Raw genomic sequence first — 27,669 nt, forward strand, 5'->3', positions numbered from 1 at the left:
CTAGAGACGGGAGATCCTGGGTTCAAATCTGGCCTCAGACACTTCCCAGCTGTGTGACCGTGGGCAAGTCACTTGACCCCCATTGCCTAGCCCTTACCACTCTTCTGCCTCGGAGCCAATACACAGTATTGACTCCAAGATGGAAGGTGGGGGTTTAAAAAAATGTAATTTAAAAACAAACCGATATCTTCAGTGGCCCCCTGTTGCTTCTAGGATAAGATGCAAATTCCTTAGCTTGGCATTTAAGACCTTTTACAACCTACCTTTCCAGTTTCATTGTATCCCCAGCACTTAGCCTGGTACCTGGCAAATGGTAAGGGCTTATTAAATTCATGTTGATGATTGATTGATGTGTTCCAACCAGATGGACCTATTCATTTGTTTCTGCACTCAACATTCCATCTCCCATCTGTGTATTAACACAAGTACAATCTAGTCATCCTCCATGACTTGAATGCATCTACCTCTCAGAATGCTTCTGCCTCTCAGACTCCTCATGTTCCTATAAAACACAACTTAGGTACCATATTTTCCATTAAGCCTCTTTGTTCCTTGCGGTTATTAGGGCCTTCTCTCCTCTCAATTAACTTTGCATTTACTCATCTGTAAACATGTCCTATTTCTGAAAAACAACACCAGGAAAATTTCCAAGATCCACTTATTAAATTAGCACCTCTTTTCTACTGAGACCTTTCAATTCAATGTTCTGGGTCTGGAAAACGCAGTTATCTTTCAGTGGGAATGGAGATGTTGACTATTCTGGGTAGCAGTTTCAATTTGTATGGTAAAGCTGGGGACAAGCTGATAGTCACTCAGATCAAATCAACAGCACATAGTCCTGGTGTGATAATAACTCATGGATGGCCAGACAGACTTTCTTTCTTTAGGGACAACAGCAAGTTCAGGACTTGCATCGATATTGTCCCCTTCAGATAGTTCAAGCTTCTTCTTTTACTGGGTCTAAGTATTTCAGGTCAGCTGCCCAGGATGAAGACTCTTTTTTTTCTGCTCCATTTTCTTATATGCTTTAATATATAGGAGTCCACTTATATGCTCTGTGGGGTAATATAGTAAGGAACAACAAGAAATAAAATTGGAAAGTTAAAATATGATTTCCAAAGAAGGAAGTGGCAAACCATTCCAGTACCTTTGCCAGGAAAACCCTAACTGGGGGCACAAAGAGTCAGACACTACTGAAACCATAATATAACTGGAGTCTTTTCCATCAACCCCGGATTTCTGTGCACATTAGGAGGGGTAGTGTAGTGTATTCAGTGTAATTATGGAAGGAAGTCTGCAACAGTGCCTCAGTGTTCTGTGCAGCTTAGCACTCTAGCAACATTAAGACATAGGAGCCAGTTGACCAACTTGAAGGAAGATCCCAAACTGTGGAATTTGGTGGGGAGGATGGGGTATATTACTGACATGTCAAATGACAGAGTTAGCATTTTTTAATTTAATCTCCAAAGGCTTGAACATTGACCCAGATCTAAAAAGGTAAAATTTAATGGAGACAAATGTAAAGTCTTACAATTGAGGGCTTTTTCAACGCAATCAATAGAAGAGGCCAGTTTATCTGGTGGTCTTAGTGAATTGCAACGCTTACTATTTGTCAGCAATGTGATAGGGAAGCAGTAAAAGCTAATGGAAACTTCAGCTGCATTAAGAGAGGCATAAACTCCAGAAGGAGGGAGGAAGTAATCCTGCTTTTTTCCACTGTAGTCAGACCAGTTGAAATTGCTAGAGATGGCAATAGAGTGGAGAAGAGAAGACTTGGGGAACATACTTGGCCGTCGTTGAGGATTTAAAGAGTTGGCATATAGAAGAGGGTGTAGGTCTGTTTTACCTCGCTCTAAAAGGCAGGACTAAGTAGGAGCAATGAGTGGAAGTTAAAGAGAGCACTATTTAAGCTATATGCAAAGAAAAGCATCCTAACAATGAGAGAGCTGTCCACAATTGGAATGTACTGCCTTGTGGATGTAGGAAGTTCCTCCATACTGAATGGTCTTCCAGCAGAGATTTCATGAGTACTTGTCTAGGATGTTGTAGAGGGAAATTATTATTCAGATATGCATTAGACAAGATAGCCCAGACAAGATAGCTTCCAGGGTCCTTTTCGACTCTGTAATTCTTTGGTTAGAAATTTTATATTTAGTGGAAAGGATGGTATTCCTGAACTCAAAACGAAATAAGCAACTCTGCATTTGTATTCATGCCTTTTCTGACCTTTGGAAAGTTACTTTTCCTCTGTTGATCTGTTTCCCCATCTATAATATGGGTCTAATGGTAATTGTATGCAAATTTTCTTTATGAAGAAAGCCTTTTGTGATCAATAAAGGATTGCAGAAATGGGAACAGCCAGGGTAGGGCTTTTTAACTGCATTGTGTCCTGAAGTCTTTGGGCAGTCTAGGGAAACCTATGGATCCCTTCTCAGAATAACATTTTAAGTGTCTAAAGTAAAATCCATACAATTACAAAAACACCAATCTCACTGAAATGCAGTTATCAAAATATCTTTAAAACATGTTCACATATGAAACAAGTAAATATGGGAAAATATTTAAAACTAAAATTAAAAATTAAAAATTAAAAAAAAAACCATGTTCACACACCCTAGGTTAATAATCTTTGGACTCAAGAGTGTTGCTAGCTCCAGAACTTTCTCAATTTCTCACATTTCTCTGGCTGCTCCCATTGCCTCTCCTCGGTCTTATTTTCTAGTCACACTTGCCAAATGTTATCCCAGATCTGCCTCAAGCCACTGCATTGGATTTAGCAATGGTACAAATGCTTTTAGTCATGCTGAAATAGGTGTTCCTAATCCAAGAATGCATTTGAGCCTAGACCAGGGATACTTAACCGAGGCTCCACAAATTTGTTTTTAAAATATTTTGTTAACTGAACTTATCAAATTGCCAAAGGGGGTACATGATGCTAAAAAGGTGAAGACCCCCTACCCTAGATAATTATTGTGCCCTTCCCTCTTGCTTTCTACAGTGTCTGCACACTTACTTATAATTTACAGGATCATTTTAGAGAGAAAAGTGTTCTGTACAACCCAGAAACTCCACTCGGCCTTTTGCTATATTATATGCACCCCACTAAACAGTGGAGGCCTTGCTTTTCATTTGGGGTTATACAAAGGTAGGTGGCAAAAGAAGAATCCGGTCTCTTTTTTGGAATCATTTGATAACTTCTAGGGAAATAGACTGCTAGGATTTTTACTTGATTGGATTTGACAGATTTCTAACATTCTCCCATATCTCTGAGGGGCTGGAAATCAGGAGTAGAATAAATCTCATTTAACTACCATCTCTATGTACACAGCTTGGGAGATGTGGCACCCCTCTCATAGTTTGGGACTTGAGGCAGCCAAACTGAATGCTGGGGGTGGGGAGAGAGAACCAAAGTTGGGAATCCACACCATGTGTTGCTTCATTAGAATCCGCTTACAAAAAAAAGAAAGAAAGAAAATGGGACTCATCTCATCAGCCTGATTTTATGGTATCTGATTAGACCACTATTTTCTCAGCAGGCCCCTTTTCTTTAAACTGTTGACTATGGATGGCCTGCTGAATAGAATGAACTTTGGACCACTAAATTGCAACATTATGGTTATTTAGTGTAATTTATGGGGGGAAAAAACGAGGGAAGCCATGATCACTTACTTCATATTGCTAGTTGCTAATGATATCTCCATTTTATCTGAACAGGTAAGTGTTTGGTGCATTCCCTCCCCCCTTCCTGCCTGCACCATTGTTCCCCCCCTCCCCATCATGGAACACTGTTCAACAAGAGAGCCCAAAAGGAATGGTGTTTAGCAGCTGTAAAGATTGTAAATTTAAAATTAATAGTTCTTATACAAGTATTTATAAACATTAGTTATCAACTCCCTCTTGATAAAGTTCCATATTGTAAATATGTTTATTTAATAAGTCCCTTGATCCAATGCTTTCCTTGTAATTACATAGAAATTGGTAAAAGCCTAAATTGGCTATAGGGATTTGCCTTGTGTCTTCCTTCTTTTAAGACACAAAAGAAGGCTGTGAACTGATATATTATTTGTTTAAAGCATCCTGGTGATTAAAGAGAATATGGAGTGCCCCTGTTTCTGATTGGTTGGGAGGGAAACAAGGAAATGGGCTTCCAGCTATCTGTGCTATTGAAAAACAAAAAGACATCATAAGACAACAGAGGGTGGGAAGCAGTAATATTCCAATTTGATAAGGGTGAGAGGATGCAGATTATATGTAAGAAACCCAAAGCTATAGCCAATGATTCCCAACTCTGCTTTGGTGGACAAAAGGCTGTCTGTCCCCCGGGGGCCTAAAAGGAGTCTCCTGAATATGTCCAAACATTTTATTTCACTTTGGGTTTTTTTGGATTTTGTAGCATTTTCTTTCTTTCTCCTTTTTTGGCAGGTAGGCCAGCGAATTGGATTATGAATGCTATCAAGTGCTATCAAAATCAGAAAAGAACTAAAAAGAAATCTAGGCTTTGATTAATTAAAAAATCAGCCATGGTCCTAGAAAGCAGATAATACAACATGCCTCCCTCATCTTGTAGAGAGGTGAGAGATTGCGAAGACAGAATGTTGCACATATTGTCAGACATGGTTGGGCCTTGAAGTACTGAGTACTTTTGCTTACCTGCTTTTCTTTTGTCACAAGGAAGGATTCAGTTTCAAAGGGGAAGAGATAATTCTAGCAACAATAAAATTTATTAAAAAAAATAAACTGAGTATTCCATCTACATACAAAGTGATTAAGAAAGTGATTAAGAATTGCCCCTCTAAGGGGGGAAGCTGGGTAGCTCAGTGGATTGAGAGTCAGGCCCAGAGATGGGAGGTTCTAGGTTCAAATCTGGCCTCAGCCATTTCCCAGCTGTGTGACCCTGGGCAAGTCACTTGACCCCCATTGCCCACCCTTACCACTCTTCCACCTAGGAGCCAATACACAGAAGTTATGGGTTTAAAAAAAGAAGAATTGCCCCTCTAGGTCTACAGTTAAGCATTTTTTATTACAACAAAATCCGTTTGGGGAGAATGATACCCAGGGCTCCCAATGGCTACCTCTTAGCTAGTTGTGAACACTATTAATCAGTCAACAAGCATTTATTTATTAAGTATCTGTGATATGCCAGGCACTGTGCTAAACTCTGGGCATAAAAAGCAAAAGCAAAAATAGTCCCTGCCCTCAAGAAGCCTACGTTTTAATGGAGAAGAAATATATGTATATAAACAACACCATCTTCCCCTAGAAAAGTTGGAAAATGAAGTCAGGAGCAGTACACAAAAGTTTTCTGTGCTAAAATAATCATAATGTCGAGGAACAGCGTTAAGAAAACCAGATTTGTTGAATGGATGATATATCTAACGTTACAATTCCTAATCTCAGATTTGTATCATCTGAATCAAAACAACTAAGTGGGCACAGGATCCTTGTGTGCAACCTATTCCAAGGCCTAAAATGAGACCAGAATTCATCCCAAACATTTAGCGTTAGGCCAACCAATAAACGCCTCCCCCACCTTAGAAGCACTATGGTCAGGGATAGTACTAAATATTGATCCTTTTAGAGAACTGGCTGAGGACCTACCATCTTCTTCCATGGGGCCTGAAAAAGACTCCCTATCATCTTCATCCAGGATTTTTAAATTACTCTAAGCTTTTTTCTTTCAAGTAAACTTCTGGTCATCATGATTATAAGAAGCTAATTTTATTTCTCCTTTGTCATTAAAAAGCAAAGTCCTTCCCAATAATTTCACTCTCTGGTCTCCCAAACCTTTCTGGGAAGGAGTTATGTGAATCGTGTCAGAGAAAAAAATCTGCCAATTAAGGGGGACCTACACCATTCGCCAGGTTGTATGGACCCTTATAAGAGGACAGAAAAATCAAGAATCCAGTGACCCTGAACAGAGAGTAGAACATGGAAGGGTCATGAGGGTCATCTGGGATTATATCCAAAGGTGGTCCATCTTGGTCAGGAAAGTCTTCCTAAGAGGCAGATCCAAGAAATCACTGGAGTAGATAGAGAGCCCTCCTTCTTAAGGATGAACTTCTTTTTTGACTTATCAAAGACTTCCAGAAGATACTGAACTCTCATACTCGAGAGTATGATGAAGTTGTTGCTTCACAAGTCCATTACACAGTTCTGTGATATCAGCTGCCTGAGTATGGTAATGAAGATGGGCAGACTAATAATTATGGTAGCAGTGGGCACAATCCAGAGCCTTTGCAGTGAAATGGGCCCCCTGATCAGAAACAACACTGGAGTATAAGGGGGCCTACAGTAAAGATAATGTCTGTAGCATTAGGAAACTTAATTGGCACTGCAATCCCATATCCTGAATAGTGTAGCAAAGGCAAACAAACTGTCAGAGAAAAGGGCCAATATAATCAATTAGCCAATCAGAGACAGGTCGAGGACCACATGGCATATACCAGTCTCTCAAAGGTAAGTACTGATTGGCATGAAGAGCATTATTTGGCAGCAATAGCTACATCATGATTGGTTAAGGGAATCATATGGTCCCATACTTGCTACAACACCGCATCGTGGCCCCCATGTCCAGATTGATGATGAACATAACCCCCAGGCCAGCTGTTCTTGTAAGAGAATGCATTTCAGTTTGTCAGAGGATATTTAAGTTAAGACACAAAAGGCTCTCCACTTTGGGATCAGAATCAATGGAAGAATTTTGCTGATGTTTCTCATAGTATATTGTTGTTTGTTACTGCTGTTGTTTGCTGGGGCTAGGAGGGTTTGTTTGTGGCACAGAGCCCAAGTGTGCCAGAAGCAACCTGGGATGGACTTCAGCCAGCAGTGGGAAAGCTCTAACTAGCTGGGTGGGTGAGAAGTACGATCACAAATCCTAACTACCTAAGTGGGCCAGTAAATGAAAATTCTCATCACCTCTTACCTGGACTATGGCAGTAATTTGCTAGTTAGTCTTTCTGTCTCAAGTCTCCCCTCACCTTACTTCATTCCATCCTCTATTCACCTTTCAAAACGATCCTCTGAAAACACAGGTCTGACCCTATCATGCCCTGCCCTGCCTTCCCCACCACCATTCATTCAACTTCACTGGCTTACCTTTGCCTCCAGAATCAAATATAAAATCCTATGCTTGGTTTATAACTTGCCCCCTCTGTACCTTTCCAGTTTTATTATACATTATGTCTATCTCCCTCCCTGCCACCCATGTACTCTTCAGTCCAAAGACACTGACTTGCTTGCTATTCCTTACACATGAATGACACTCCATCTCCCTATACCAAGAACTTTGATTTGCTATCCCATGTGCCTAGAAATCTTTCCTTCCTTGTCTTTATCTCCTAGCTTCTGTAGCTTCCTTCAAGTGTCAGTTTCTTCTTTCAATTTTCTTCATCATTCTGTTGATTTTCATTTCAGTGCCTGCTAAGCACCGGAGAAACAAACAAAAATATTGTCCTTGTCCTCAAAGTGCTTACAACCTTTTAAAAATATTTGTTATTTATAACATTCTTCTCTTTTTAAATTTTGAATTTCAGATTCCCTCCCTCCCACTCCATCCCCACCCACTGAAAAATCAAATAATGGTATCAATTATATATATGAAATCTTGCAAATCATATTTCCACATTAGATATATCATGCGAAAAGGAAAAAAATAAAGTGAGAAAATCATACTTCAGTGCATTTATCAGTTCTCTCTCTGGAAAGGAAGAGTATTTTTTCATCAGGAGGCCTTTGGCATTCTCATGGATCATTGTATTGATCATAGTAGTGGAGTCTTTCACAGATGATCATCAATACATTGTTTTTACTGTACATGATGATTTTCTGATTCTTCTCCCTTTGCTTTGCATCAGTTCAATAAGTCTTTCTATGTATTTTCTGAAACCATTCCCTCATCATTTTTTATAGCACGATCAGATATTACATCTTGTTCAGCCATTCCCCAATTGATGAGCATCCTCTCAATTTCCAATTCTTTGTCATAACAAAAAGAGCTGCCATAAATACTTTTGTACATATAGGTGCTTTTTCTTTTCCTTTTATCTCTTTGAGGTACTGCCTTAGGAGTGGTATTGTTGGATTGCAGTTTTATAGCCTTTTGGGCACAGCTCCAGATTGTTTTCCAGAATGGTTGGACCAATTCATTGCTCTACCAGCAGTTCATTAATATACTGATTTTCTCTCTTTCCCTCCAGTATTTGTGATTTCTGATAGACATAAGGTGATACCTCAGAGTTGTTTTAATTTGCCTTTCTCTAATCAATAATTATTGTGAGCATTTTTTCATATGACTATAGATAGCTTTAATTTTTTCTGAAAATTGTTCATATCTTTTGACTATCAATTAGGTAATGACTTGTTTTTATAAACTTTGGTTCCTGTATATTTGAGAAATGAGGCCTTTATCAGAGAATCTAGCTGCAAAATTTTTTTATATTACTTCATCATCTATGGTACCTTTTAGCAAAATTTCTTCCAGTTAGGACTAATTTTGTGTTTGCTTGGATTGAGATCATGTTTGCTATCCTTGCTGTTTTCACTTCTGCTAAAGCATAATAGGCTCTGCTCCTGCCCTTCATTTCAACTCTCTGTGAGCCTTTCTGTGTTCCAAGTGTGTATTATATATAACATATCATTGGATTCTGGTTTCCAGTTCATTCTGCTATCCCCTTCTCTTCTATGAGTTAGTTCAACCCATTAGCATTCACAGTTAGGATCACCAACTGGTCATTTCTCTCCATCCTATTTTCCTTTTCTCTCTTTTTACCCTGTCCCTCCTCAAAAGCTAGTTTTTAACTACTGCCTCCTCAGATCCACCTTTCCTCTTAACTTCCATTCCCATATTTCTTATTCCCTTTCCCTCTTATCTTCCTATTGGGTAAGATAGATTTCTATATCTATATATACAACTGAGTGTATATATATATTCTTTCCTCTATGAATCAATTCCAATGAGTAAGGTTCCAGCATTTCCCCCTCCCTTCATTTTCTCCTCCATTTTAAAAGCTCTTCCTTGTATACTTCCTTTATATAAGAAAATTTGCCCCATTTCACCTGTTCCTTTCCCCTTTCCTAATATATCTCTCTTTCTTATCATCTTCCAATGTAGGAATATAAATAGTTTAACTCCATTAAGTCTATTATGATTACTTTTTCATTTTTACCTTTTTTATGCTTCACTGAGTCTTCTGTTTAAATGTCAGATTTTATATTTGGCACTGATCTTTTCATCAGAAATGCATATAAGTCCTTTATTATATTAAATATCCATTTTCCCCTGAAGGATTTATACTCAGATTTGCTGGATAAATTGTTCTTGGTTGTAATCCTGGTTCCTTTTCCCTCCAGAATATTATATTCTAGGTGCTCTGATCCTCTAATGTAAAAGCCACTAAACCTTGTATGATGCTGACTGTGGCTCCACAATATTTGAATTGTTTCTTTCTGACTGCTTTTAATGTTTTCTCCTTGACCCAAGAGGTTTGGAATTTGGCTGATACTTCTGAGAGTTTCCATTTTGGTATCTCAAAGGGTAAATGATAGATTCTTTTGATATCTGTTTTGCCTTCTGGATCTAAGATATTGGGTAAATTTTTATTAAATTTATTGAAATATGATGTGTAGACGCTTATTTTGATCATGACTTTCTGGTAGTCGAATCATTCTTTTTTTTAAACCCCTTACCTTCTGTCTTAGAATCAATACTAAATATTAGTTCCAAGACAAAAGAGCTATAAGATCTAGGCAATGGAGGTTAAGCAACTTGGCCAGGGTCGCATAGCTAGGAAGTATCTGAGACCAGATATGAACTGAGGACCTCCTGTCTATAGCCCTGGCTCTCTATCTACTGAGCCACCTTGCTTTATCAGTCCAATCATTCTTAAATTATTTCTCCTTGATCTATTTTGTAAGTCAGTTGTTTTTCCAATGAGATATTTCATATTTTCTTCTAATTTTCTCATTCTTCTGACTTTTTTTGTTTTTTATTCCTTGAAGCCTTGTGGACTCATTAGCTTCTACTTGTCCAATTCTTTTTTTTTAACCCTTACCTTCTGTCTTAAAATCAATACCGGGTATTGGTTCTAAGGCAGAAGAGTGGTAAGGGCTAGGCAATGGGGGTGAAGTGACTTGTCCAGGGTCACATAGCTAGGAAGTATCTGAGGTCAGATTTGAACCCAGGACCTCCCATCTCTGGACCTGGCTCTCCATCCACTGAGCCACCCAGCTGTCCCCACTCAATTCTTATTTTTAAAGAATTATTTTCTGCAGCAAGCTTTTGTACCTATTTTTCATTTTGGGCAGTTGTACTTTATAAGGAGTTCTTTTCTTCAGTGACTTTTTGTACTTCCTTTTCCATAAGACCAGTTCTGTTTTTTAAGATTACATTTTCTTCAGTATTTTTGTGCTTCTTTTAATAAGCTATTAAGTCTCTTTCCCTAATTTTCTTGTATTACTCTAATTTATTTTCCCAATTTTTCCTCTATCATTCTTAAGCTTTCTTTCACTCTTCCAGGAATTCTTCCTGGTCCTGACTCCAACTAGCATTTTTCTTTGAGGCTTTGCTTGTAAGTCTTTTCACATTGTTGTTTTCTAAATTTATGTCTTGGTCTTCCCTGTGACCTTAGAATTTTTTTGTGGTCAGGGTTTTTGTTGTTGTTTCCTCTTTTCCCCAGCTTTTTCTTCATTTTGAATTTTTGGTTCAAGTTGGGTTCTGCTCACCTCGGGATGGAGAGGTAGTGTGCCAAGCTTCAGGCTTTTTAATGCTGCAGTTTTCAAAGCTAGTTATGGGAATCTATGAGTTTTTAGTACTTCCAAGATAGTATTTTTCTGGGAATGGTGTGGTAACTGCTCTTCTGATCTGTACTCCAGTCTTTACCCAGGAAAGGCCTCTGTTCCCCTGCAACCACAAGTACTAATGCCTCAGTTTTCTTGTGATCAACCACAGTCTGCTTTTCTCCATCTTTGAACTGCAACCCAGAACTGTTTATGAGCAATAGAGTTGCCAAACAGTGCCATTCGCACCCAGTATCTACAAAGGGTCTCCTGTAATCTTTTTCTCACCAGTTGTCCAATTCCCTTTTATCATCCCTGGTATGAGAACTACTGAAGCTACTACTACTGCTACTGTTGCAACTACCTCCAAAGCCCACTGCTGGTGTTCCTGCTATACTCCAAGCCTGCTGCAACAACCTTAGTGTAACAAACCTTTCCTGCAGATGTACTAAGTTGTCTTAGGCAGGGAAAATGGCCTTTTGTTGCCTCTGTCATTCCAAAACTTTATTTGAGGTATTATTTTTTTTATTTTTTTTTTAAACCCTTGTACTTCTGTGTATTGACTTATAGGTGGAAGAGTGGTAAGGGTAGGCAATGGGGGTCAAGTGACTTGCCCAGGGTCACACAGCTGGGAAGTGGCTGAGGCCGGGTTTGAACCTAGGACCTCCTGTCTCTAGGCCTGACTCTCACTCCACTGAGCTACCCAGCTGCCCCTTTGAGGTATTATTTTAAAGTTATTTGGAGAGGAATGTTGGAAGAGTTCAGCTGGGTCCTGGCCTGTACTCTACTCCCACATCCCTCCCCCTCATTTGATTTTTTTTAAACTTTTTTTTTAACCCTTAACTTCTGTGTATTGGCTCATAGGTGGAAGAGTGGTAAGGGTGGGCAATAGGGGTCAAGTGACTTGCCCAGGGTCACACAGCTGGGAAGTGTCTGAGGCCGGCTTTGAACCTAGGACCTCCCGTCTCTAGGCCTGACTCTCAATCCACTGAGCTACCCAGCTGCCCCCTTCCCCAATTTGATTTTGATTTGCAACATTTCTATTTTGGTATTGAATGGATGTTTTTAATTGGTTGATTTTCTAGTGTTTTTTTAGGTGCATACCCATTTCGTTTATCTCCATCTCTCTTTCATTGCTATAACCATTAAGAAATATAAAATTTCCCCTAAACTCTGCTCAGAATGCATCCCAAAAATTTTCATATGTTGCTTCATTATTGTCATTATCTTTAATGAAATTATTGGTTGTTTTTATGATTTGTTCTTTCACTCACTATTCTTTAGAATTGTTTTTTAGTTTCATTAAAGCCCTTTATTGAATGTAATTTTTATTGCATTGATGTCATAAAAAGATACATATTTTTGCTTTTTCCATTTATATGTGAGGCTTTTATGCCCTAATATCAATGTACTAGTTGATCAGGTTTTTTATTTTTAATTTTAAACCCTTAACTTCTGTGTATTGACTTATAGGTGGAAGAGTGAAAGGGTAGGCAATGGGGGTCAAGTGACTTGCCCAGGGTCACACAGCTGGGAAGTGTCTGAGGCCAGATTTGAACCTAGGACCTCCCGTCTCTAGGCCTGGCTCTCAATCCACTGAGCTACCCAGCTGCCCCCAGTTTTTATTATGATTACATGATCCGTTTTGGTGACAGTAACATATATAGTTGAGCAAAGGGTATTCCTTTCTATTCCCATTCAATAATCTCCAAAGGTCTTTCTTTCACATGTAACTTTTCTAATTTCTACTCAGCTTTTTAATTTCTTTCTTTTTTTATTTTATGTTAGATTTATCTAGGTCTGAGGGGAATAAATTAAGGTGTCCTGTTAGCATAGTTTTACTGTCTATTTTCCTCTGTAACTCATTTAACTTTTCTGTAAAAAATTGAAACGCCATGCCATTTGGTGCCTATATGTTTAGTATTAATATTAATTCATTGTCTATGGTAAGTTTTAGCAAAATGTAGTTTTCCTGTTTATCTCTTTTAATTAGAACTATTTTTGCTTTTGCTTTGTCTGAGAGTATGACTACCTTTTTTTTACTTTAGCAGAAGTATGTTAGATTTTGCCCCTTATTTTAATGACATACAGAGGTATGTCTTTCTGTTTCAGATATACTTCTTATAAACAATAGTATATCGTTGAATTCTTGTTTCTAATCCATTCTGTTATCTTATTCTATTTTGTGAATGGATTTATACCATTAAATTCAGTTATAAATGCTAATCATATATTTCTTCCATCCTATCTGCTTCTCTTTTTCTATCCTGTCCCCACCTTGAGTCTGCTTTGTTTCTGACTACTGCCTCCTATCATCTACCCTCTCTCTTGTCCCTGACCACTCTTTTTCTCAACATCTTTTCCTCCTGTTTCCTATTGTATAAAACGCACTTTTACCCAATTTTGTCTTTATGTGTATTCTTTCCTTCTTTAACCAGTTCAGATGAGCATGAGGTTCAGATGTCCATTTTCTCTCCCCATTTTCCCTTCCATTGTATAAACTCTTCCTTGTGTCCCATACTTATAAGATATTTTCCCTCATTCTTCTTCTCTATTTGCCCCACTCCCAGAATATACTTCTTCCCCATCCTTCCATTCTTCCTTCGTGATTATCCAAACTTAATAGGATTATGCCCAAACCCTTTATGTAATAACTCTCTCTAATTCCTCTGGTAATGATAAAATTTTGAGAGATTACGTGTATCATCTCCCCATATAAGAATGTAAATAGTTTAACCTTGTTTAGTCTCTTATGATTTCTCAGTCATGTTTGCCTTTTTATGCTTCTTTTCAGTACTGTATTTGAATGTCAGATTTTTCTACTCAGCTGTAGTCATTTCATCTGGAATATTTGAAAGTCCTCTATTTTGTTAAAGATCCATTTTCTTCCATTAGGATTATATTCAGTTTTGCTGAGTAGGTTATTTTTTCATTATAATCCTAGGTTCTTTGACTATTAGAATGTCATATTCCAACTTGTCTTCTATTTATAGGAGTGGCTGCTAAATCTTGTGTGATACTGTGGCTCCATAATACTTGAGTTCTTATTTCTGGTTGCTTCTAGTATTTTTCCTTAACCTGCATGCTCTGGATTTTGTCTATAACATTCCTAAGAATTTCCACTTTTTGGTTTCTTTCAGGGCAATTTTCTTTTATGATTTCTTGATATAAGGTATTATGGTATTTTTATTTTGTTTAAGGCTTTCATAGATGTTTAAGATATTCATTGATTCTTAAATTCCCTCTCCATGATTTACTTGAGATATTTGACCTTTTCTTTTCATTTTTTCTGTCTTTTGATCTTTAAAAATTTCTTAATGTCAGAATACCACACAGTCTTGGAATAAGTTAAGTTATGAGTCACCTAGAAAATACTGGAAAGTCCCATGGTGGGCTTGAGCAGGTAACAACACATTATGAATAAGGAATTTCAGAGAAGTGGCTATATAAGGAGTGTCATCAAAAAAATGTGGGCAGCATAAAAGAAGGTAGTTTGATATATAATGAGAGTGAGGGACCACTGATTTTCCTCTATAGTGTTCCACTGATATCCACACATGGCTACCTCATATTCTTAGTAGTTATGCAACCCTGATCAAATCGCTTAACTACTTTGTGCCTCAGTTGTATCATCTATAAGATGAGGAGGTTGGACTGGGTAGTCTTAAAGATCCCTTCCAAATGTAAAGTTATGAACCTATGAGATCTAAAGGAAGGTCTTTAATGTTTTAGATCTTCCCCTTTTCCCTCCTTCCCTCATGGATTTTTGAGAGAACATGGACGAAGAATTATACAGAATGGGCAGGCATGGATGAGTTGCATGCTACTTCAATGGAAGGAATACCTATATTTATGATAATAATCTTTAGGGACTCCAATGACTTATTTATTGATTCAATCATACTGGGGAGAATGCAGAAATTTGCCTGCTTCATAAATTGGGCTAATTTTCAATGTTTTCAGGCCTCTACAGTGAAAAAAACTTTCTGCTTTACAAAACTGAGTTAACCAGGGAACATACAAGACATGCTAGGTAACTGAAGAGTAATAATCTAAATAGAAAATTGGTCACTAGATTAAATGCAAGACAGTAGTTAATTTAGTTAAAAAGACATTAGTTCAGATTCTGTATCAGAGACTTATTAGCTGTGTGACCTAGGCAAGTCCCATAACCTCTCTCAGCCCCAGTTTCTTCATCTGTTAAAAGGGACGCACTCTAATAATATATATAGCAACTATCCCACAAGACTGCTGTGAGACTCCTCTGAGATATTGTGTGTAAAGTGCTTTATAAATATTAAAATGAGTACAGCTAGGTGGCTCAGTTGATAGAGAGCCAGGCCTGGAGATGGGAGGTCCTTGGTTCAAATCTGGCCTCAGACACTTCTTAGCTATGCAACCCTGGGCAAGTCAGTTTCTCCTAATTGTCTAGCCCTTACAACTCTTCTCCCTTGGAACCAATACTTAATATTGATTCTAAGACTGAAGGTAAAAGTTTAAATAAATAAATCATATCAGTGCCAGCTAACATTATTATTAAAAGGATGTATTTCATTATAGTGTCATCATGGGTCTTTCAGGTTGGATTTGATTCATGCTTTTCTGGTGCTTCAGGTTCGGAACTGAATGAAATTGTAATCTAAAAGTTAAGGAAGTTTTACTTAGTCAAAGTATGGAAAGGAAACTCAGTAGAAATACAGCATTGATTTAACTGAACCAGCTTCCCTGCCTCTGGTTGGGAGAGTAACTCTTACCTCCTTATAGGTTGGCTTTTATACTTGGGCTACCATGAAACTATGTCAGGGCAGCAAGGTTGCACAGGGGAGAGAGTGCTAACCTAAAGTCAGGAAGACTCAGGAAGACCCTGAGAAAGTCACTTAACCCCATTTGCCTCAGTTTCTTCATCTGTAAAATGAGCTAGAAAAGGAAATGGCAAAGCGCTTCAATATCTTTGCCAAGAAAACCCCAAATGGGGTCATGGAGAGTCAGACACAACTAAAAAATGACTCAACAACAATAAACTTTTTCAGGAGCCCTAACCAGTCCCCTGATCTAACAGTCAAGAATAGTTTCAATACCTTTTACCTCATCCCCATGACACATATTACTCCTATCTCAAAAGGAAATGCCAATGATATTAGACTTTGAAAAATCTCCTCTTGCCCCTTAAATAGAGAATCCTTTAAGATTTCCCAAAAACTAAATTGACATGTTCATGGTGTGGAAAGGCAAACTAGAAATATCTTAGAAGATGAGATATTTGATGTCCAAATGGTGTTGGTGAATCTTGGACACTATTTCACAACTTGATTCTGGTAATCACATCACTTCTGAAATGTTGGAACTGACAGCATATACTCTCAAATGATGGTGTTTGATACACTTGGCCAACATTGATGTTTCAGGATATGGCAACAGAGCAATACAGAGTATGATGATGTAGTAGCCTGACTATTTCTTTGCTCCAAGCAAATTTCTACCTGCCATGCTACCATTCTGGTGGGAGGAGGAACTAGCAACTTTTGTTAGTATTGAGGTCTAGCATTTTCTACATTCTTTTCCTGAGCATTTCTTTTGTGTTTTTATAATAGTTAGAAAATTAAATCTCCTATATGCTTCTGCCTAGATTATATATAACAACAACCAACATTTCTATAACATTTGAAACTTAGCAAAGCTATTTAAAAAATTAATTTATTTAAATGTTTCCAGTAATATTTTATTTTTTCCCAAATACATGTAAAAACAAATTTTCATTCTTTTTCTAACATTTTGAGTTCTAAATATACATGTGCAATGGTTATATATATGCAATCATGAAAATATATCTCCATATTAGTCATGCGGTGGTAGAAGAAGGCACATATAAAAAAATGCAAAGTAAAGTGAAAAAATGGTATCCTGTGATCTGCATTCAGACTCTTTCAGTTCTTTCTCTGGAAGTTGATAGCATTTTTTATCATAAGTCCTTTGGCATTGTATTTCTGAGAATAGTTAAATCATCCACAGTTGATCATTGTACAGTATTGCTATTAATATATACAGCGTTCTCCTGGTTCTTCTCACTTCATTTTGCATCAGTTCATGTAAGTCTTCCCAAATTTTTCTGAAATTGTCCTACTCATTATTTCCTATGTTACAATAGTATTCCATTATAATCCTATACTACAACTTGTTCAGCCATTCTCCAATTAATGAACATCCCTTCTATTCCAATTCTTTCAGGCAAAGCTCTTTATGTGTATTCTCTTACTTGCTCCTCTCAACAGCCTTGTGCAGTAGTGTCCACATATTGTGACTTATGATGGATGGAACTCTAAGACCTTGGTTCACATGGACAGTTCTTAGCCATGTGACCTTGAGCAAGTATTTTGAACTCTTGAGTGAGCCTTGGTTTCCTTGGGGGGTTTTTGAAGATCCAGTGAAAGAATGGATATAATTCACTTTGTAAATCTTAAAACATTATATAAACACCAGATATCATTTTTCATGAGGCAGCACAGCTAGAGTGCTTGGATTTAAGTCAGAAAGACCTCAAATCTTACCTCTGATACTTATTAACTTCATTTCATTGGGAATGTCATTTAACCTCTTGATCTCAGCTTCTTCATCTATAAAATGGAAGTAATTATACTGGTAACACCTGCCACGTGGGTTGTTTTAAGGCTCAAATGACATATATAAGGGGCCTTACAAACTTTAAAGCCCTATGTAAATGGCATGCCCTCTTTTATGAAAACACAGAGGGGGGCAGACTGGGTAGCTCAGTGGATTGAGAGTCAGGCCTAGAGATGGGAGGTCCTAGGTTCAAATCCGGCCTCAGACACTTCCCAGCTGTGTGTCCCTGGGCAAGTCACTTGACCCTCATTGCCCACCCTTACCACTCTTCCACCTAGGAGCCAATACACAGAAGTTAAGGGTTTTAAAAAAAGAAAAAGAAAACACAGAGGTACAAATAAACAATTGCTACTACTTTATAGGGTTATGCTATTCATTTTTTTTTATTTTTTTATTTTTCATTTTTAACATGGTTACATGATTCATGCTCCTACTTTCCCCTTCACCCCCTGCAAACCCCCCACCCATGGCCAATGCACATTTCCACTGGTTTTGTCATGTGTCCTTGATCAAGGTCTATTTCCAAATTGTTGATAGTTGCATTGGTGTGGTAGTTTCGAGTCTACATCCCCAATCAGGTCCTCCCCGACCCATGCGTTCATGCAGTTGTTTTTCTTATATGTTTCCTCTCCTGCAGTCCTTCCTCTGAATGTGGGTTGTGCTATTCATTTTTGTTGCAGTGATTCCTTTTCAGTGTAATGTAATGAGTTATTTAAATAATTATAATTATATAATGTATATAATATTGTGTCATAATATTATATAATTATATATAACTATATGATTAAATTTGTATCCAATAAAATTCTAAGGAAATATGAAGACAATTGAAGAGACTGAAGAGTTCTGGCAGAATTTTTATTTAGTTTCCTAAGGATCATAAAAGCAAAAGTACTTTTCCATAGACCAGGTTTGCCTGCTCTTATAATCATATAATCGCACAGGAGGCAGGTGGTATCACAGTGGAAAGAGCACTCAGAGTCAGGGAGATCTGACTTCAAATTTGGCCTCAGTCACTTACTAGTTGTGTGACCCTGGGCAAATCACTTCTGTGCCTCAGTTTCCTCAACTGTGAAATAGGGATAACAACAGCACCTATCTTGTAGGGTTTCTGGAAAGACCAAATGAAACAATATTTGTAAAAGCGCTTAGCCCAGTGCCTAACACATAGTAGGCACTATGCAAATGTTTATTCCCTCTCTCTCTCTTCCCTTATAATCAGTGCACCTTTACTTGATCTCTTTTAGGGACAATATCTCCATCTAGCTCTCTTGTCTGATTTCAGTGGCCCTGATTTGTATAGCATGATTGTATTTGTGGCTCAGTTCATCGTAATTTCATCCAAAATCAAAAAGTTTCTGCCTTCCCAAGAGTGGCTATACAGCGGTTAGCCAGTTACCTGTGGGTTGTAGACTGTGGATATTAGATGTAGCTGTGCTGAATACATTCCAGTTCTCACTATAAGCTGGAAGGCAGGGGCTGTTTTCCTTTTTGTTTTTGTAACCAAATCCCCCAGCACCATGCTTCCCCCATGGTAGATACTTCATAAATGCTTGTGGATTTGAATTATTGATGATTATCTCACACTCTTTATTTTTTAAGGGCCTTGTAAGCTGTTCTAAAGCGAACTTTGGTATCTAAGATTATAAGGAAAGATTGAAAGCTGCTATCACTGTGGCCCAATATACAGTAGCTCTTAGGGTTAGATATGCAAGACAAAATTGCTGGAGTGGTTTACTTGCTTATAGTCAATTCCAAGGTGGCCTGGTATAAATTAACCAAAGTGGGTTAAATCTGTCAACATCATTCTGATATTAAACAAGGCCTCAGGGATCTTCTTGGAGGTAGATGCTCCAGCTGCTGAGAAGTAACTGTCCAGCTCTGGCTCTTTTCCCTGTGACTTTTAGTTGGGATTGTTGGGAACCAAGATTTTCGAATGTTAAAGCTCCGAAGGCACTCAAGAAATTAGCTTAACAAAAGACAGCATGAGTCAAGCCTACTGCCTCCTAGTACAGGACTAGATAATATTTCTGTTCCTATCCTAGTTGTACTAGAGGGCATCTCTGAGATTCCTTACAATTTGCAGAGATTGTGGGTGATTGTCTCTAATTCTCAAACGTCTAGACTGGATTTTAACAGGATTTAGAAGCAAGATGTAAAACCATTCTTCCTTCTAATGCTGTGCTGGCCAAAATACATTTGGTTTCTTTTAAAGGTATTTTTGGAGTTTTTACATTCCCAAGGTCTATTTGAAACCTTCTCTCATTTTCAGACTGGCCTGTAGTCACCCTTAGACGGAAAGGGCTCACTTTTTATTATAGATGACTATGAGCTTGGGTGCCTCAGAGAATGAGCTGAGGTGGGGTGCTATTGAAAATACGAGCTAGTTGTTGGAGGGGATGTGGCAAGATTGGGACACTAATATACTTTTGGTGGAGTTGGAAACTGATCTAACCATTCTGGAGAGTGATACAGAACTATGCCCAAAGGGCTACAAAACCATGTATACTTTTTGACCCGGCAATATCACTATTAGGTCTGTATCTCGAAGAGATAAAAAACTAAAAGGAAAAGGACCTCTATGTACAAAAATATTTATAGCAGCTTTTTTTTGTGGTCGCAAAGAATTGGAAATTGATGGAAGGCCCATTAGTTGGGGAATGGCTGAACGATTTGTGGTGCATGATTTGCTGTAAGAAATGACAAGCAAGATAGTTTCAGAAAAATCTGGAAAGACTTATCTGAAATGATGCATAGTGAAGTGAGCAGAACCAGGAGAACATTGTACACAGGAACCGCAATATTGTACGATGATCAGTTGTGAATGACTTAGCTAGTCTCAGCAATACAGTAATAAAGATAATTCCAAAGGACTTGTGATAAAAATGCTATCCACCCCCAGAGAAAGAATTGACAATGCAGATTAAAGTATAATTTTATTTTTTTATTTTCCTTTGTTGTTTTTTTCTTTTGGTCTATGTTTTCTTTTGCAACACAGCTGATATGGAACTAAGTTTTGCTTGACTGCATATGTATAATCTGTATCAAATTGCCTGCCTTCTCAAAGAAGGGGGAGGAGAGAAGAGGGGAGAAGGAGAGAATTTGAAACTCAAAATGTTTTTAAGTGAATTAAAAAAATTATTTTTACATGTAACTGGAAAAAACAAAATACAGAAATTTAAGGAAGATGAGCTAGTTGTGAATGTGTCCTGAGACACACTGAACTTGAGGCCAGACTATCTGAAATGGATGTAGCAGGGTGTAGTCAACATAAACTCCTTCAGCATCCTTCTTTTTCTACTCTGAAAAGTCTCTAGATCTTTACCTGACTTTTTCCCCCTTCCTGCTCCCTCTTTCCAGTCAAGGCTAACCTCTTCACCTGTGCTCTGGAACAGGTCTGTTCCCACCTTCTCTGGGGCCTTCCCTCTGTCCCTTATCTCTGGCATCTTCAATCTTTTCCCTCTTCTCTGGCTCCTTCCTGTCTGCCAAGAAACCTGGTCAGGCCTCCCTCTGGGATCCTAAAGACAACCTGCGCTCAAACCTGCAATCTATCCCCTGAAGCTACAGAGTAGTTTGCACCTCTCCAGCCTCACACCACCTGCTCAAAGCCCTTAACCCTTTGTAAGCCAGCTTCCATCCCCACCACTTCACTGAAATTGCCAAAACTCATTTATGCAATCCTCTCGAGCTTACAAAGGACCTGGATAACAAACTCTTATAAGGCAGGGAGCATCTCTCTTTTCCATTTTAAACACGAGGAAACTGAGTCTCAAGAAGGCTAACTATGAGCCAGGAAATGTCAGAGCCAGAATTCGAATCCAGGTTACTCCGTGCTCCAAGTTCAGGGCTCTTTCCATGCTCTCTCAAAGGTCACCAGTATCCCTAACAAGCATCAAATCCAATGAGTTTGTCTTATTCCATAAGCCCCTTGCTATAGCTCTTGTTGATCTAGTCTCTTTGAAAATCACTCCTCCTTTGTGTTCACTCTCTTGGTTTTCTTTGTAGTCTACTGCTCTGTTCCTTCCCTGGCCCCTCCTTTTCCTTTGGTCCCTGGCCCTAATGAAGTCTCCGGGGTTTCGACCTCTACCACCTTGTCATCCCTTCTCTCTCTACATTCTTCTTTGTTGTTTTCATTTCCTTTCTCGGCTTCGGCTAGCCTCTCTATTCCCAAATCTCTTTCACTGTCCCAGACTTCCCTCCCAGGCTCCATTTGCTGACTCTTCCTTCTATGTATCTGGATATCCTCAGATTAAGCATCAGTTTACCACCTTCTCATACAAACCAGATTGCCATTTGGACTTCCTTATCATCTTTTGTACCGATTACAGGCTTCTCGGAGGGACAAAAATCTCACTCCTCTTTAAGTAGTGACTCGCCCTCTCTCCTTAGCTCATAGCCAGTCAGTTTGGATTTGGAATTGGAGAACCTGGTTTCAAGCCCTGACTTCCTTAATTACTAGCTATATGACTTTGGGACAAGTTGCTTTCCCTCTCCGGGCTTCAATTCCTCCTTCTTTTTTTTAATGGACTTAATTCAATGTATTCCTAGGCATCTCAGCCCCTTCGCCTGCTCCCAGCACCTCAGAGGTTATCACCTGCCAAAAAGATTGTGTCTTTCATGTCTCTGTTTTTCAGTTCCTTCTCTGGAAGCGTACACTCATAAGCTACTCTTTAAATATTCATTCTAAAGCTTGATAACGGTGTCCTCCTGTTTCTACTCATTTCACTGCTTTATGTAGCTCTATCCACTTAAAAAAAAATTAACCTGCTCATTGTTTCTTGGGGTGCAGTAATATTCCATCACAATCATAAACCACAATTCCCCAATAGAAGGACATCCCCTCGATTTCCAGTTCTTTGCCACCACAGAGAGAGCTGCTCGGAACATAGAGGTTCTTCTCCTTTCCCCCAGATCTCCTCGGGTGGGAAAAGACTCAGCAGAGGTTTTGCTGGACCTAAAGGTATACACAGTTTTATAACTTTCTGGGTGTGATTCCAAATTGCTCTCCAAAATGACTGGATCAGTTCAAAGTTCCACCCACAGTGTATGAGGGTCCCCATTTCTCATATCTCCTCCAACATTTGTTATTTTTGCCCCTTGGTCGTTTTAGCCAGCCTGATGGTATGAGATGATATCTCAGAATTGTTTTGATTTGCATTTCTCCAATCAGTAGGGATTTGGAGCATTTTTTCATATACCTATAAACGACTTTGATTTCTTCATCCAAAAACTGTCTGTTCCTATCTTTTATCCATTGATCAGTTGGGGGTGGGGGTGGCTCTTCCTCTTGTACATTTGACAAAGTTCTCTATATGTTTTTGATATAAGACTCCCTATAAAATTTTCTCCAACTTATTACTTTCCTTCTAATTCCTTCCTTTTCCAAAGGAAGTTGAACTAGATGATCCCTCCAGTCTCTTCTCCCTCCGCATTTGTAATCTACTTGATTCTTCCTCTACAATGTCTCTAACTCATCCTTCTCCCCATTTCTCTTCCTCCTCCTAGGTGAAGCCTTCTTTACTTCTCTCTTAGACTACAGCAGAAATCTCTTAATTGTTATTCAATCTCTGTCCCCTCCAATTTATATTATACAAATTAATCTACCTAAAATGTGTTATGTTATGATCGATCATATCACTCACTCCCCTGCTTACAAACCTTTATCGATTCCCCATTTTCCACAGATTCCTTGCCCTGACCTAGGAGGGTCTTAGAGGAGTCTCTGTGGTTTTGGCTATATCCTCCTACCTTGTGGACTTTATCTCTACTTCTCCTTTACTAGCGTTCTGAGCTCCAGAATGAATTACTTGCTCTTCCCTAATTGAGCTTCCATTCTTTCCTACCTTCACACTTTTGCTTATACCATTTTCCCTGCCTGGAATCACTTTCTCTGTGCCCCTCCCCCACCTGTGGAAATCCTACCTGTTCTTCAAAACCTCATGCAAATGCCACTTCCTCTCTGAAGCTCCCCCCTGATTCTGAAAAGCAGAGGTAATATTCCCTTCTTTAAAAACCCCATAACACTTGGCACCACGTTTATGGCATTTATGTGTTGTCTTTTATTACAGTCATTTCTGGGAATGTTATTTTGCTTTTGAAATAGGAAGGAGCTCCCTTGAAGGCAAGGACTGTGTCTTAAAATAATATATAACACTTTTTTATAGCATTTGGAACTTATATGTAATTATTTCATTGGAGGTTCACTACTGCCTTGTACTAAAAATATAAGGCACTACAGGTATTATTATCCACATGATGCAGATAAGAAAATTGAGGCTCATTGAGAGGTTAAATTACTTCTCTAAGGTTACAAAGCTAAGTGTCAGAGACAAAATTCAGACTCAGTCTTCCTTACCCCAGCTAGCACCCTATCCAGTTGATCATACTTTGGGTCCCAGAAGAATGGTACTGTAAACTAATAGTAGGTATTCAGCAAGTATGCTGTAGAATGTTTTAAATAGTAGGGACTGAGTGGAATTGAGAATTAGGTAAAAAGTAGGAAGTGTACCTCAGAAAAGGAAATAGTGCTTGAGAAAGGAAGAAGACTATTTAAGTCTTATTTTGCTTCTCTTTCTTCTCTTAGGATTATGAACTTTGAATTGGGAAATACTGAACAAAAGCAATTAACAGAGGATCGAAGGCCAAGTTAAGGGAGGACATAGTAAGAGAGTGCTTGGACGTCTTCACTTAGTTTAAGGAACCATGCCTAGATGAACTGTATTGTGGAGTAAGAATTTGGGAGGTGTGATTACTAAGCCATTGGTAGTAACCTTTGAAAGGTCGTAGAAAATAGAATAAATGAGACAAAAAAGAAGACAGGCAAATGTTTTAGTTCCCCAAAAAGGAAAGGTAAATTCTTCAAACTACAGGCTGGCTAGTTTGACTATTAGCAGAACTCTAGAACATATTGATTTTTGGTTTTGTTTTTAAACCCTTACCTTCTGTCTTAGTATCAATTCCAAGACAGAAGAGTGGCAAGAGCTAGGCAACCTGGGTTAAGTGACTTGCCTAGGGTCACATAGCTAGGAAGTGTCTGAGGTCAGATTTGAACCCAGGTCCTGGCAGACTCTGTACTATGCTACCTAACTGCCCCTCCAGAGCATATTGATTTTTTTTGTTTGTTTTATTTGCTTTTTTTCAGTTATACATAGAAATGATTTTTAACAATCGTTTTCTGACATTTTAGGATTCAGATTTTCTCCCTCCCTTTTCCCCCTTTTCTTTCAGGCAGTAAATAATCTGATATAAGTTATCCCAGTGCTTTCATGTAATACGAATTTACATATTCCTCATGCCATGACACAAGACACATATGGTAAAAAAAAAACTCATTAAGGAAATGAAGTAGAAGTTGTTATGCTTTGATCTGCAATCAGATACCAATAGTTCCTTCTTTGGCTGTGGGTAGTATTTTTCATCTTGGATCCCTTGTGGATATCTTGGGAATTTAAAGGGGTAATTTGTGATCTTTTAGGAAAGGAAATAGTGATCACTAAGAGCCAACTTGGTTTTATCAAGAGTAGGTTATAAGGGAGGTCCTAGGTTCAAATCTGACCTCAGACACTTCCCAGCTGTGTGACCCTGGGCAGGTCACTTGACCCCCATTGCCTACCCTTACCACTCTTCTGCCTTGGAGCCAATACACAGTATTAACTCCAAGACTGAAGGTGAGGGTTTAAAAAAAAAAGAGTAGGTTATAAGAGTGGGTGGGGTGGTGTTTAGGACTTTGAGAGAGTTAAAAAGACTTTGAATGGTTTGAGGAATATAAGGAGTAAGCAATCTGTGCCCAGTTTGATCTGCCACAGGTTATTATCCAGGGAGAATACCATGTTGTTGTTGAGTCTTTTTTCTGTTGTGTCCAACTCTTCGTGACCCCATTTTGGGTTTTCTTGGCAAAAATACTGGAGTTGTTTGCCATTTCCTTCTCCAGCTCATTTTTACAGATGGGGAAACTTTGGCAAACCGGTTTGAATGACTCACCCAGGGTCACACAGCTGATGAGTGTTTGAGGCCAGATTTGAACTCAGGAAGATGAGTCTTCCTGACTTTAGGCCTTGCCCTAACCACTGCCTCATGTACCTGCTCAGTAGAATACCATAGTATAACTGAACTTCAGGAAAATATTTGACAGTCTCTCAACATATATTTGGATTCGTGCTAGAGACATAGTCTGGCTGATCGACAGATTCAGAATTGATTGAATGACTTGACCTAAGGAGAACAAATTATTGAATGGATGATACGGAGAAGGGTCTCTAGTGGAGGTCCCCAAGGATCTGTTATTGACAGGGATATGTTTAATAGTTTTATTATTCAGGATGATATTATAGATCGCACAGTCATCAAATCTCAGAAGACAGGAAGTTGGGAAGGATGGCCAAAACATTGGATACCATGTGGTAGCTATCAGTGGGCTAGAATGATGGGTCAAATTTAGGTGGTGTATTGCAATAAAATATTTCATATATGGATTCAGAAAATTAGCTGTACAAAGTACAGGCTGAGGGAAGCATGACAAGATAACACTTCTTTTTTTTTAATTTTAATTTTGAATATTTTCCCCTAGTTGCATATTTCATGTTCCTTCCCTCTTCCCCAAGCCCCCCTAAGTCCCCTTAGCCCACACACAATTCCACTGGGTTTTACATGTACAAGATAACACCTCTTATGAAAAAAGATCTGCAGGTTTTGGTGGAGTGCAAACTCTAGGTCAAATATAGTTTGAAGAGCTATGCTGAGTCCTTTTAGCAAACCAGACGTTTTTGACATGGCAGCCAGAAAAGCCAATGAAATCTTTGGCTGAGTCAAGGGTCATGCTGATCACAACTGAGGAGTCAGAGTTTTGCTATACTCTGCCCTGGTCAGATCACTTTAGAGCAGTGGTTCCCAAACTTTTTGGGCCTACCGCCCCCTTTCCAGAAAAAATATTACTTAGCTCCCTGGAAATTATTTTTTTTTAATATTAATAGGAAAGATAAATGCACCTGTGGCCATCACCGCTCTCCCTGGATCGCTGCAGCACCCACTAGGGGCGGTGGTGCCCACCTTGGGAATCACTGCTTTAGAGCATCAAACGTTAGGACTACTTTTATTATAGATAGTGCCAGTTTGGATAAGGGGTGGACTAGATGACCTCTGAAACCCCTGTGTGCATCTCAGCACATCCCATTGTTGGGTTAAAGAGGGAGAAGGAGAAGACCACCGGCAGCTTGGAGTTTGTTGTCAAAGTGAATGACTGGCTTCTTCCCATCCAACTTCATAGCCGGGTTCCCAGTGGCCATTTCGGCATCTAATAGCAGTTGAGTTCAGCGTATTGGAGGGAAGGGTGGAAGTATCCAGAAAGATATTATTCACACTTTCAAAACTACCCCCTATGGTGGCCAGAAGGCTAGACCCAGGAACAAAGTTGATTCTAGTTTTAGCTGCAGTGTCTCTGGCAAGGTCTCAAGCACTCTTCCTGTGGCTCCAAGTGCTTCCTTCACAGGTGTAGGAATTTTGGGAGGGATTAAAAAGAAGCCAAGAAAAGGAGGACAATTAAAAAAACAACCTTTCCTTATTATTTTGCATTTCAATATCTCGGATTACAGACCAATGAATGAAATGAAAAGGGTGGAGAAATGGGGCATTTGGAAATCTCCGAGATCCCATCAAGCTCTTTTTTTTTTTTTTTTTCCTAGCGGAAGGAGACCCAGCCTGTTTTCTTCTCTACAGAAAATGGCTGGGCTTCAGCTGGGACTTTTCACAAATTCTTTCCTACGTGGATTATTTTGTTTCCTGGTCTATATCCTTTGCAATTTACAGCCCCTGAGGGGGGGCCAGGTAGAGGAAGGAGGGGGAAGAGAAGCATGATTCAGAGGTCCTGGAACTCCACTGAGTTCAGGTTCACTGATGTTATCTCATTATCTCTGAAGTGCAAATTGGTTCCCCTGACTCTGGCACCCAATTTCTCCCCTCCCCTCCCTTCCCCACCCCCATGAAAGACTCATTGCTCAAAGGTCAGTACACCTTCTGAAGTATCGAGGCTATTTGAGCTGAGTGGTTGTTGTTGATAAAAGATAAAATAATTCAAATAATTGCTTGTGGATTTTCTGAGGTAAAATTGCTTCTGCCAGAAGGCCATTGATTAGTTTACATGCCCCAAACTTCTAGGCTCTATATTTCCTGGAATCTAGCTGGGCGCTTCAGAGATGCGCTCCGGCCCCCATCCCTAAATTGAATTATAAGAGGTTTTTGATAGATATCAGAAAATTAGAGTTTTGCTGGGGCAAGATGGGAAGG

General features: G+C 38.9%; 1 pseudogene; it reads right to left on the reverse strand.

Moving 5' to 3' along the window:
• Positions 1-26,672, reverse strand: part of LOC123253525 — a 73,182-nt pseudogene extending 46,510 nt beyond the window's left edge.
• Positions 26,673-27,669: the final 997 nt, after the last annotated feature.

Source organism: Gracilinanus agilis, chromosome X, assembly GCF_016433145.1.
Source record: "Gracilinanus agilis isolate LMUSP501 chromosome X, AgileGrace, whole genome shotgun sequence".
In the NCBI taxonomy this organism is placed as follows: domain Eukaryota; kingdom Metazoa; phylum Chordata; class Mammalia; order Didelphimorphia; family Didelphidae; genus Gracilinanus; species Gracilinanus agilis.